Genomic DNA, 14,268 nt, shown 5'->3' with positions numbered 1-14,268 from the left:
GGGGGAGGCAATCTCACAAGGACAAAAGACCAAGCACGTGTAAAGGGGGAGCGAAGGCAAACCCTAAGGTATCCTCTAAGGTTCATTCTTGCACTTCTAATAAGATACATGCTAGTAGTCTTATTGCAATTGTCAAGAATGATAAGCATGTTAACTTTAGGAACCAATATATGTGCTTAGGTGCTAAACATGTTAGCCTAGATAAGGATAACACTAGGAAAGCCAACCCTAGGATCAACTCATCTAAGGCTAAGGAAAATCTAGGTAGAAATCCCAAAACTACTCGACATATGCCTAGGAGTACCTCAAGGAACAATGACAAATTAAAACTTGAGGTATTAGAAAAGGAGAATCAAGTCTTGAGGTCAAGACTTGATACTTTGGAAAATGCTCTTAAGAACTTGGAGAAGTCATCTCTAGGGTTTAAGGGTCAAAAATCCAAGTCCAAGGACAAGAAAGGTTTGGGTCACAAACCTAAGTCCCAAACGATCAAGCCCACTTATCACAATGTTCCATTTGATTATGGAACAAAACCTAGGGCTAGGAAGACCATTACCAAGGTTACAAGGGGAGTCACCCCTATAGTTGACCTTGATGAGACCCAAATGACCAAGGCTTCAAAGCCTAAGAGGGTCATTAGGAGGGTTGCTAGGGAAGTCATCCCTAGTGAATATTTAGTGAACCCAATGAGCTCACATAGATATTGGGTTCCTAGGAGTATCTTCTCTATCCCATAGATGGGTTAGAGAGTGTCAACTCCAATTAGAAGGGTAGTTAACCCAAGTTTGAGGAAATTGACACTCAAGGAGCATTTTCAAGGTTTTGATAACCTTTGAAAATGAAAAAGAATTATTATTTACTCCTTGAAGAGTAAATTGTGCCATATTTGAAAAATATCGATTTTAATCTTATTTGGCACAATTTAAGAAAACCTAGAGAAATACCATAATTGGGATTTTGGTTTTCTCTTAGGGATATATGGGCAATCTAGGGTTAGATTTTAAGTTAGCTAAGGCTAAGGATACTTAGATAGGGAATTTAGGTATTTTATTTGTGCTAACTTGCCATGATTGGTTGTCATATGCCATGCCATGACATCATACTTATTTTATTATCATTTGAAATGTCATGATAATGTTTAGGCTAGTTTATATGTCATGCTTTATTTAAGTTTTCAAACTTTATGCCATGACATCATGACATTGGCACATGTTTTTACTTATGATATCATTATATGCCATGTCATCATCTCTTGCATTATAATCAATGAAATTGATTTGAGGACAAACATATAATTTGATATTGAGATCAAATTGGTGTTTAGAAAATGCATGAGAACTTAGCCTAAGTTGACCTTAACCCATATCTCACATCAAATTGACTTGAATGTGGTTTGATACACCTTAGATGTGTGTGAGATATTAGGATCATGAGTTAGGATCAAGGTGCATTGTCCTTGTACCTAGATGACCCTAATTCAAGAAATTAAGGATCATAGGGAAAGCTTGTGTACAAGTCATGTACATCTAGCCCTAAGATTATGGTCCTAAATTCAAATGGTTTTAAAAGCATTTTAAAATTGTTTTGAAAAACCTTGATGAAGCTTTCCTAGTGATAGCATTCATCATTGAACATTGTGATACAAAGTTGAGTTAAACTTGAACTATTTCAAAGTTTTTGAACTTTGTATCAAGATTGAAAAATGGAAGTTATTTTCATAGAAAACTATTTTTCCATGATAGTATATGTTATGAGGAATGTATCCTCAAAATTTCACAATTTTTGAATTTTCTGGAATTTTCTAGGAGTTTCTGAATTTCGGGAAGGAAATTTAGAAATCAGAATCAGGTCTGGGGACCGATCAGGAGGTCCCTGATCGGTCCAGGTCTGTGTGGATCGGTCCTGAGACCGATCCAAGGAAGACCTGATCGGTCTGGTGACCGATCAGGGCGTGCCAGTCGACGGCGTGCCGAATTTCGATTTCACTGTTGTCTGAAATTTCAGTGGAAGTTGGGTTTTGTGGATTTCTAAAGGTTTGGAACTCACAAAGACATTGTTGGTGCAATGGTCAAGGGGAGTTGACCTTTAGGGGAGTTTTACCTAATTGTCAAGGGGAGTTGACTTTTAGGGGAGTTTTACTCCTTAAGACTTTCATTAGTGATATGGGATTATCACTAAGTTGATTGTTGAGTTTAGTATCAAGGGAGAAATTAAGAGTTTCAATGAAAGGTATGGGACTTTCATTAGGAAGAAACTCTTGACCTTGATACCCTCCTTTTTCTTTTTGATGTGTGTCAAAAAGCGGAGAGTGTTCATTGGAGAATTATTGGAGAACCCAAGTTAGATTATCGGGTTAACCTAAGCTAGGGGAAGAATGTCAAGGAATGTTCAAGGAAGAACATTGGAATTCTTTTTGATGTGTGTCAAAAAGGGGGAGAATTATTGGAGAACCCAAGTTAGGTTATCGGGTTAACCTAAGGGGAGAATGTCCAGAGAATGTTCAAGGAAAGAACATTGGACATTGGGAGATGGTTAGAAAACCTAAGTTAGGTTATCGGGTTAACCTAACTTGATTGTGGATTTTGTCAAACATCAAAAAGGGGGAGATTGTTGGTGCAACCTTAGGTCAAGGTTGACTTGGTTGAACTGACTCGAGTTGGTCAAGGGTGACCTGACTCGAGTTGTATTTTGATGTTTGACAATGTTTGACGAGAGTAGAAAAGTTGTATTATGATGTGTTGACAAGAATACGAACTTGGGAGATTGTTGGTGCAACCGTAGGTCAAGGTTGACCTGGTTGACCTGAAAAGTCCAAGCAGGGAGCTTGGCACTGGAAAAGTCCAAGTATGGAGACTTGGCACTGGAAAAGTCCAAGCAGGGAGCTTGGCACGCGAAAAGTCCAAGTATGGAGACTTGGCACTGGAAAAGTCCAAACAGGGAGCTTGGCACGAGGGAAAGTCCTAACTGGTATGTTAGGCAGTTGGAAAGTCCTGGTGAGTGAAGCCAGGCAATGGGAAAGTCCTAACTGGGATGTTAGGCAGTTGGAAAGCCCTGGTGAGTTAAGCCAGGCAGTGGGAAAGTCCTAACTGGGATGTTAGGCAGTGTGGAAAGTCCTAACTGGGACGTTAGGCAGTTGGAGAGTCCCGGTGAGTGAAACCAGGCAAGGGAAAATCCAGATGGATCAGGGATGATCGGACTTCTGGTGTTGGAAAGTCCAAGCAGGTCAAGGGAGTGACCAGATGCTAGGGATGATGTACCAACAGGTCAAGGTTGACCGGATGTTGGTGTGGAAGCCTTAGGTTTAGGGCTGAGAAGGTTGGATCGGTCTGGTGACCGATCCAGTGATACTGCGTTTGCCCTGATCGGTCTGGTGACCGATCAGAATCAGATCAGTGGCTCACTGATTGTAATCTGATCGGTCTGGAGACCGATCAGGAGGCAACGCAACCTCGCGAGAAGAAAGCCGTGGATCGGTCTGCTGACCGATCCACCCATGGCCTGATCGGTCCGGCAGACCGATCAGGCATAGATCAGTGGCGGAAGAACCGAAGCCTGATCGGTCTATGGACCGATCAGGATGTTCCCTGATCGGTCCACAAGACCGATCAGGAGACGCCGATCAGACGAGGGACCGAAGCCTGATCGGTCTGTGGACCGATCAGGAATCTAGCCGTTGCGACGCAACGGCTAGTTCTCTGCTCTTCTTCTTCGCAGGTATAAAAGAGGGCTACAGGACTTCGGTGAGACTCTCTCTCTGAAGCTACTTCTTCTTCCTTCTGGAAGTTCTCTCCTGCCAGAAGCTTCTGCTTCTTCTTCCTGCTGAGCTTTGTTGAGCTCGTTGGGTGCTAAAGCTTCGCGTGAGCTTCTTCCTGTTGCTGGTTTTCTAGCTAGGCTTGGATCCGAGAAGCTGCTGCTTCACCAGGGTTCCTGCTGACTTCAAGAAGGCAAGCAAGTTTTGTTTACATTTCTGTTCTTGTTTTCTTGTTCCTATTTGTACTCCTATTGCTGTTGCAAAGATTGTGGTGAGGTTTCTCCACCCACAAGGAGTATCTATTAGCCGGGTTTCCGGGGACTCATCCACCGACGGATTGATTGGGTTCGTCCACCTTACGGACACGCCGAGGAGTAGGAGCATCATCTCCGAACCTCGTACATCGCTGTGTTAAGGTTTTGATATTCTTCCTTTCGTTTCTAGTTTATTTTTCCGCTGCGCTAACGAATTGTAGGAAGAAACGCGAGCGATTTGGGGTCGGCTATTCACACCCCCCTCTCTAGCCGTACAAAGGATCCTAACACTATCATCCTAAACTTCTCTAGTATTATTTGTCAAGTTAAATTTTATCCCTAATTATTTTAGTCCTAATTACCCTTAATAGGTAAGGTTTATGTTTTTGAGATGCCAACTAATTTGGAGCCTCCCCTTGAATCATAGATTTTTCTTTTAAGTTTTTATTTAGGTTTATAGTTATAGTAAGCTTGATTATAGTTTTGTTTGTGGGTTTTTTAATTTTGATTGGATTTATGTTTTGATTTTTTTAATTTTCTTGGTTGATTTAAATTATTTTAGGTTTTATTTTTAATAATATGAATTTTATCTTTAGGTACATAATATTGATTTTATCCTACATTGTTGGTTAAATAAGTTTTAGGAACCCAAGCTTTAGTCAATTTTTTATTTTGAGTTAGGGCTAGAAATGATTTAAGGTTAGAGTTAGACTTATATCCGAGTCCAGATTTATTATACACAGTTCTTTGGGATCTAAGTATCATATTTAGATACTTGGTTCTCGAGGTAAACTTTTCCAATTGATCTTTTAGTTATTTGACTTGACTTTTTAAAATAGAGTTTTCTTCCTCAAGTCTTGTAACTTGAGTTGAATTTCTATCTTGAACTTGATTAGTTAAAGAGGTTAAGTTCAGTTGTTCCTTAAGGGTGTTATTTTCCTTAAGGAGGAGTTTAGTATGTTCCTCTATTTTTGTTCAAGCAAGAAATTATCTTGAAAAACTTTGCAGTATAATTAAAATTTCCTCCATTTGGTTCATCTAAATCAGATGTAGATCTATTGCTCGACTCATATTCTGACTTGTCTTCTTGATCCGATTCACCTCTGACTGCCATCAATGTGAGGTAACTTGCTTGATTTGGTTTGTCGACTTTTGATCCATCTTAGGAAGACTTGTCACACGTCGCTTGAAATGCCTTCTTTTGCTTTGTCTTCTTTGTCTTGTCTTCGTTCAGGCATTAGTGTTTAAAGTGTCCCTTCTTGTTGCAACTGTAGCACGTGACATTTGCCTTTGGGTTGTTAGATGTGGACTTGAATAACTTCTTCATGTCATGCCTGGAGAAGTTTCTCTTGCGTCTAGTGAACATTTTTCTTACCATGTTCACTAGCTTCTCTTCTTCGTCAGACTTCGAGTTGGACTCCGTCTCCAGCTTAGGATTGGCTCGAGTTCATGCTTTGGCTTCCTTTCAAGTATCTGTAAGAAAAGCTATCCCTTTCTCGACCTTTGTGGCGTTAGTTTGTTCGTGCAATTCCAATTCACAAAATAGCTTGTCTAATTTTAACTTTGAAAGGTTTTTCGAAACTTTATAGGCATCTATGATCAATGCCCACAGTGCAATTTGAGGAAATAAATTTAGAGCATACCTAATGATGTTGCAGTCCTCGAGTTGATGTTCAATCATATGTAGGTCATTGAGGATATCCTTGATCCTCGTGTGTAGTTGACTTATGATTTTTCCATCTTGTATTTTGATATTAAATAAAGAATTTAATAGGAGGTCACATTTCATTACCCTTGAGTCGGTCGTTCCCTCATGTAGTTCGACCAGTTTGTTCCATAGCTCCTTTGCATTGTTGAATGGTCTGACTTTGTTTAGCTCTTCCTTAGAGCCTACATTGGAGGGTATTAAGTGCCTTGTTTTTAGTTTGGGCCTTTTTCTTCATATTCGGGTTCTAATCCTCCGGGTCGATAGGTGTTTTGGTTGCTTCATCAACCAATGCCTGGTACTCACATCGGATTGAGAACCACTACTCGATGTCAGTCTTCATGTAGATTTCTATTCTATTCTTCTTGTAACGCCCGAAAATTCTCAAAACTGTTTTAGAAATATAGTATGATTTTTCTGGAATTTTTAGATATTTTTCCGGAATTTTCCGAGTAGCGGAAGTAGCAAAAATAAATATAAACGAAAACGGCCTAAGCGGGAATCGAACCCGAGACCTATGGTTTAAGGGATAACGTTAGTAACCAGTGAACCCAGCAGGGCCATGCTGAGAGAAAGGAGAAACATCTATATTTATGTTAGAGTTGACCGGAGTTACCACTTAATATAAATAGAAGGGTTAAGTGGGTTTGGTTTATTTTGCTTGGTTCGGCAAACTCCTCCCTCTCCAAACCCTCAACGCCGACGCCACCTCCTCCTCCTCCTCCTCTCTCGGCGCCCAAACCCAAGGACTCTCGGCTCATCTTCCGGCAACGACTCCAACACGAAAGAGGTTCTTCTCCGCGAGAGGAACGCGAAGACGTGAGCGGGTCGTCGAGAAGGTCATCTCCACCGGAATTCTAGCGAATAGAATTGTAAGGGATTTAGCGTACGAGGTAAGAAACCCCTCACCTGCGGTATAATAGCTCCGGTTGGTTTCCTACGCATTAGTTTTAGCTATATGCAGGTTTTTCCGGCACATAGGGTATGTTTAAACCCTCCTCGAGGATTTAGGGATCTAGTTGAACACCTCTAGACGGGCCGGACACGTTGTTCTCCTTTAGTTGGAGATTCTAGACGTTGTCGGGTGCCTAGAGGTGATCTCCCTATTAGAGGAGAGAGTTGGAGCACACCAAGTGTTCGGTAAAATGTTAGTGTAGCTAAATACCACCTCAGTTATGTTTAATAGCTCAGTTAAATGCATTAGAAGCATTTAAACCAGCACATTAGTTTAGTTCAATTTTATGGGACTGCGGTCCAATGGGTGGGCTCCCACAGTCGCCTCTAGGTTCAGATAACCTAGCTCTAGGTTCAGATAACCTAGAAACAGCAAGTTAAAACAGTTAGCTATATTCAGTATTTTATTTTCAGTGGCACTGTACTGGATTAGATATCCATTGGGTTGGACTCCCACAGTCGTCCCTAGGTTCAGATAGCCTAGACAACCCTGCTAAATTCGGGACTTGCAACCCCGGGTCTAGTAGGGATGCGCGCACAGCAAGTACAGTTGCCGGGCCCAACAGCATGTTTAGTATTTTCACCTATTATGTATTAGATTTCAAAACTCAAAATCAATTATGCTAGTTGAGTTGTTTCCAGTTACAGATTTAGTTTCAGTTAGTTTAGCTTATGTTCAGCTCAGTGTTTTATTGCTTGCTACGATATGATTCAGTGCTCATGCCATGCTTATGTGTTATGCTTTATGATTTCAGTATACCATGACTTAGCAAGTTCAGTGCATATTTTCAAATAGCATGCTTTAAAAACCATATTGCACCGAATGCATGTTTTTGTGAGGTAGATGGTTTCTTACTAAGCTTGTTAGCTTACAGATACTACTTTTCTTATACTGCAGATAAAGGTAAAGGAAAAGTGGACTAGCAGTGGAGGCTGGAGGTCAATGCAGATGAGGATGTGTGTGTATGGAACTGGAATCAAAGGTCCTTAGGGGACGTAGCAAATTGAGCATTAGACTCTTTAGCATTTACTTTAGCATTTTATTTATTGGTTTTGGTTTCCATGTTCTAGGCACTTTTGGTTATGTGTTGCCATGAATTCCTGAACTATGCCCTATGTTAAGTCAGATTACTAGTTTATGTCGTTGGAATGTTATTATATGTTGTTAGAATAGTTATGATGCATTAGTTAGGTGTTAAGTGGGGTTTTGGCACGCCAAAGTGCTGAAATCCGAGTCCCCGGGTGAAATCAGACTCTGATCGGTCTCCCGACCGATCAGGGCCTGGCTGTGTCACTAGATCGGTCAGCCGACCGATCCAGCCAGATACAGTATGCCACTGTATCCTCCTGGATCGTTCAGCCGACCGATCCAGCACGATACAATAGCGTCCCAGGAGATTACAGGTGCCTGGATCGGTCAGCCGACCGATCCAGCCACACCTGGATCGGTCTGCCGACCGATCCAGTCGTGAACAGAACGTTCCCCAGCTCCGATCGATCCACGGGCCGATCCAACCAAGAGCAATCGATCCAGTCCAGCTCGGATCGATTGGGAAGCTCAGGTTTCGTCCAAAAAACTTATCAGTCCAGCTCCTTGACCGTAGGGGATGTAGGATACACCAGGTATCCCTTAGATCATCTCCCTTAGCATAGGTAGAACCAATAACATATATTAGGTCAGATATCAGTAGCATAAAAACTCAAATTAGATCAGTTTTTCCGCGCAGCTTAGCACAGTAACCATAGCGATTCGCCTTACAGCCTAGTAGTGGAAGGTGGGTCGTTACACTTCTAATACGGAAAGTCATTTCCATTAAAGAGAGGAGGGCGAGCGGTACTGTACCTTTCGAGTTAGACCATTTGAATTATCTTATAAAAACAAATAAAAAATATTCTAAGACTATGTCTTGGATTAACAGAGTTTGAAGTAAAAAAAATATATTGATAACTTAGTGGTGTTGCACCAACTTCGAGTAAAAACTGAATGAGAAAAATTATTTGAAGTGGTAAATTTTACCAGTTCAAATACAATATGAAAAACTAAATTTCGAAAAAAACTAGAACAATTCCCCCGCCTTAATTGTTGGTTACACTAATTTAGAGCTAGCAGTGCTTTGATACCACTTCTTGGATTGTTACACACGTGAGAGAGGGTGAATCACGTGGTTTTAGAAAACTTATTTTTTTTTCTTTGAAATCAAAAGTATGCAGTGGAATTAAACACATAAATAGAAAGCAAAAACATAAGTACGCAAACTCGGTTGATTTTACTTAGTTCAAAGCCTTCAGTGACTCATACTCCGAGACTCAGGTCTCGCGGACTTATCGATGGGTAATCCACGAAAGACCTCTTCCGAAACTGTCGGAAGAGGGGATCGAGTACAATAAAAAAAATAGGAAAAGTATACCAAGCTACACTTTCGTTTATGCAAAACTTAAGTACAAAATGAAACTTCATTACCCAACACTTGTAGCTTTAACGGATCAAGCTCAATGTTAGACGGGTTCTCAACGGTAGTCAGGCATTGTAGTATCGTAGCAGAGCAGTAGCATGAAGTGTAAGTACCCTGTGATGATTTTGATGTGATCAACCAAGTTAAGTTAGGTCCTGTGTATGTTTGATGCCTTGTGTCTAAGTGTGCAGGAACTTAGGAGCACAAGAAGTCGAGCGAAAGACACAACTAGTAAGAAGGATGACATGAGAGAAAGTAGATGGGCTCGGTGCATCCAAGGGATGAGGTGCTATGGAAGAGTATGTCGACAGATGAGAAGGAAGCGCGTGGTGTTTCCGAGGGATAAGAAGCAAGAGCGGAAGATTTCTCAAGGAGAATGTCGAAAGATGGGTTCGGGTGAATCCAATTCCAGATGGCCGAAATCACCCAAGTAAATGAAGCCAGGACAGAGGAGAAACTGGATAGTAAACTTGTTGTTGATTGTGTGGGCGTCTGCACCAAGTCTAGGCACCCAGACCGTCCGAGCGCCCGGACCCCCGGGCACCCCCAGGGGTGCCTCCTCGACGCGATGCTAAGCGAGGGCACGTCAACCACGTTCGGGTGCCTGGACTGGTCTGGGCGCCCAGACCAGAATAAGTTTATCCTTTGTGAACCATTGTTGGTGTGGATAAAGTTTTATACACGTCCAGACATTCAGACCCGATCCAGATGCCTGGAGCTGCCATGTCAATAAATAGTTAGATTTGACTAGAAGACTATAAATAGAGTTCTGCTCTCGATAGTTCAGAACAACACTTGTAAACGAGTTATGTACTTCAGTTTCTAGTTCTATTCTTTACTTTTCTGAGCTTTCAACATTGTAAGAGGCTACACCACCTTTGGAAAGAGATTTTAGTAAGCTATATTTGTCTTAGATTAACAATCTTCTGATTACAAACCAAGTAAATATTCTTGCCTTTTTCTTTACTTTTATGCATTTAACTTTCTGTTTCTTAACAAATGTTTGCCTAACTTAGTCCAAAGATCGAGAAAGGGTATTCTTTTAATTTTAAGCAATTCACCCCCTCTTTTTGGCATCCCGGGGATCTACAATTGGTATCAGAGAAGGGATGATTTAGAAGGACTAACCACCGATTGAAGCAAAGAAATCAATGGTTAGACCAAGCCTCAACCCACCAAAGTTTGAGGGAGAGTCCGTACACTAGAAACGCTGAATGGATGTATTCCTACGAACTGATTTCAAAATTCTTTTAGTAATAAAGTATGATTTTGTAGTTCCTAAGAATCAACAAGGAGAAGAGAAAAAAGGAAATCAATGGACAAAGAATGAACAAAGTGATTTTGTAGCAAACAGCAGAGCAGAATACCACTTGCTAAGTGTATTACTGTCTCAAGAAGTCAACCGTATCAGAAGTTACTCCTCAGCCAAAGAACTCTGGGAAAAATTCCTAGATCTCCATGAAGACACATTTGAAGCAAAGCTCACATGATGAGATAATCTTCAGAACCAACTAACAAATATCTGTATGGAAAAAGGTGAGAAGGTAGCCCAACTACACGCGAAGATCATGGAGCTAATCACCAGACTGGTCAACCTCAGTAAAATGGTAACCAATCGGGACTTGGTATGCTACGCGCTCAATGCCTTTCCTAGGACCCCAGAATGGATTTCGATCATAGACGCCTACTACATCTCTAAGGACTTGGAGGTAAGTACTTTAGAAGAACTTTTTTCGACTTTAGAATTACATAAATCCAAATGTGTAGGGACAAGTAAAGAGTCAAGCCAAAACCTGACACTAAGAGCCACCAAGAAGGATGAACCTGAGTTAGACTCAGATATTGATGCAGACCAAGAAGCTTATATGGTAAGAAAATTGGAAAAGTATTTTAAATCTAACAAATTTAAAGAAATGCATACCAGAAAAAAATCCAAAAAATAAGAGAAATGTCTGATACTACCGTTACCAAAAAGGACATATAAAGAAAGATTATCCAGAGCTCAAGAAGGTGAAAGACAAAGGGGTAAAGCGAATCAAGAACAAAAATCTCAAGGCCACTTGGGATGAGAGTTCGTCATTCAAGTCTGAAATAGAAGCATATGCTTGGTTAGCAGTGATGGCTAGTCATGAAGAATCAAATAACTCAGAAGCTAGCATTGATGAAGGGGGAGCCACATTAAATGAATACAACAATGTAGGGGGGAAATCTAGCTTCATATTTGATAGGGTAAGTGAGGTATATCTCTTACCTCCTGATCAATTGTATTTTGGTATAAAATCCATACCTAAGTCAATGTGTAAATTGAAAATAAAAATTAAAAAATAATAATTTAGAAATAAAATTAATCTTTGCAAAATCATGTTTAATAGAAGATTTTGCTAAATTTAAAATTGAAAATGCTAAGTTGAAAGAACAAATAGAAATTTTTTTAAAAAATTATAAGTTCAAATTTTGCTACTTCAAATTTTAGAAATTATCAATGATTAAATTGATGTTATAGATTCCACAAGGGTCAAATCAGAAAAGTAACAAAGAAGTACATTTCAACAAAATTTCTAATTAATCCAGTAGGTACATATTCTTACTTTAGATTAGCAATCTTCTTATTGCAAATCAAGTAAATATTCTTGTCTCTTTCTTTACTTTTATGCATCTACTTTATATTGTTTAACAAGTGTTTGTTTAACTTAATTCAAAGATTAAGAAAGGTTTTTTTTTAATTTCAGGTAATTCACCCCCTTTTTTCGGCCGCCTGGGGACCTACACGAAGTCAGAGCAGTTGGAATGTCGAATGAATGCGTAGAAGCTTGTAGAAGAGTTGCACTTGAGTTGTGTTAAAGCTTTGGTCGAGTAACACTTTTAAAGAGGGTTGAAGGTGCTTTTCCAAAGCACTGAAGGCGCCTTCCATAAGCAAACTTTTATCTCAAACAGCTCGTTTCCTATAGTTGATGAAGTCTAATTTTATCCGACTGAAGGCACCTTTCAAGCTCCCGAAGGTGCCTTCCATTGCCCAACCCAAGGCGCCTTCTATCGCATGGAAGGTGCCTCGGGTACTGTTCACCTGAGGTAATTTGTACTCTTTTCGCTCTGTAAAAAGTGTTAGTCCAATAAAATAAAGTATAACTTGTAAAACAAAGTTAGCATAATAAAAATAGTATTAATTAGATTCTGTCATCTAGACCCAGATTTAGTCATGGTCTCAATTTAGGTTTTTCAAAATGGACCTAAATTGGACCAACGCCTATGTCCTCACTAAGTTACTCTCCTCCAGTGACTTACCTCCACTTACCAAATATCAAATTACTTTCTCAACGTCCAATTTGACCCACCAGGTCTTCTTGGCAAAATCACACATCTGGACTTCGCCAATAGAGAATCGAACATCTTTTCCTACCAGAATCGCACATCCGGACTTCAACCCATTGGGAATCAAACATCCCGACCTCCTACTAGGATCCCATATTTGGACTTCGCCAATCAGGAATCGCACATCCCGACTAGACTTCTTGTCTAGTGTCTGATCCTCTTGACCCGTCAAGTTAGTCAACTTGCGCATTCCATAACAGGGTTAGATCAACAACACATCTAACTTTAATTCACTTATCATTTATCAAAACTCATATTTGATCTGCGCCAATAATTAGGTCTTCGGCATAATCCATCTTCACATTTTGGTTCAGGTCTTAACTCAATATTCCCACAAATGACACCAATTTTGATCCTTCCAATGAACGTCGATGAGTGAATTATCGATGAGTTGGCTCTGTTGCTAACTTAATTGTAAATCGTTGAGTAACAAAGAGGATAATGATGTGGTTAGGAGGCTAGATGAACATAAACAAGAAGAAGAGGATTAGAATAATATGTTGGTGAAATTTGCACTAATGATCTAACTCAGATTTTAATGAATAACAAGTGAATTAAAGTTATAGTGTTTGTGGTCTAATTACTTTATCAAGTGTGTAGGAGTTGAGACCTTGACTAGATCCTGGTCTTGAAGAGACAAGATCTAATTACTACTCCTATTTTACTGTATTATGCTAACTTTATTTTATAGAATAAACATATTTTTGTTGTCCAGGACTAACTCTTTTTTGCAGGGAAGAGTGTCTGGACGCCCGAAAGCTCCGGGCGCTCGGACCAACCTCACCAGGGTGGCCTTCCAAGCACCTAGGCGGTTCGTGCACTTGGAGTTGGTCTAGGCGTCTAGACCAGAAATTTCATCCTAAAGTTAAGTTGGAGTGCGACGACTAGTCGAACCCATGTCAATGGTCCAGGCATCCGGAGGGGGTCCGGGTGCCCAGAGGCGGATAAACTTGACAGATCAAGTTTCAACAAGAGATCGTCACGTCAACAACAGTCCAGGTGCCTGGAATGTGCTTATATAAAGGTCTTTGACCGACAGCTTCAGAAGGACAACTACTACAACTTTCATTCCTGTGCGCTACTTCGAAAAAGCTCCTACGACGTTGTAACACTCCACCGACAATCGGACATCAAGCTTTACTTAGTTTTCTTTGTTGTCGATAACTTTTCATTATAATTCTTTTGAACTATTAGTGATTATCCAACGAAAGTATTCGACGAGTGCGGACCTTGGAGTAGGAGTCGTCGAAGGCTTCAAACCAAGTAAAATATTACTTGTGTTAATGTGTGTTTTTATTTTCTTTATTCCATTGCGTAACTTGTTTTAAATTACTATTTTAGACAAACGCTATTCAAACCCCCCTAGTGTCTCTACGATCCAACATAATGGTTAGGGGTTCCCTGGCGCAGCCACTTTGACGCTCAAGTTAGAGGATGAAGAAAATGAGTATTAGGGTTTCGATGTACTTAGGTGTGCATATATACCTAGATACAAAAAAAGGATTACTTTTATAAGGAGTCAGAGACTGTTTCCTTCTATTCCTTTTTCCACGTTGTTATTATTTAATTTCTTAAATAATACTTCTCGCCATTGTTTTTTTTTTTTAAATAATCTGAAATTTACGTGATGATTATTCTTTCCCGAAATAATCTAAGATTCACATGATGATTTTTTTTTTTTAAAATGGTTCTACGTTCTATGCCACCAAGAGGTCGGAAATCAAAGGAACAATGCCCCAAGAGTCGAGAGTGGAGATGCTAAGGAACCGAGAGATCCGAGAA

The sequence above is a fragment of the Zingiber officinale genome, chromosome 9B (assembly GCF_018446385.1).
Source record: "Zingiber officinale cultivar Zhangliang chromosome 9B, Zo_v1.1, whole genome shotgun sequence".
In the NCBI taxonomy this organism is placed as follows: Eukaryota; Viridiplantae; Streptophyta; class Magnoliopsida; order Zingiberales; family Zingiberaceae; genus Zingiber; species Zingiber officinale.
The sequence above is the reverse complement of the archived record's forward strand: the minus strand, read 5'-3'. Positions refer to the sequence as shown.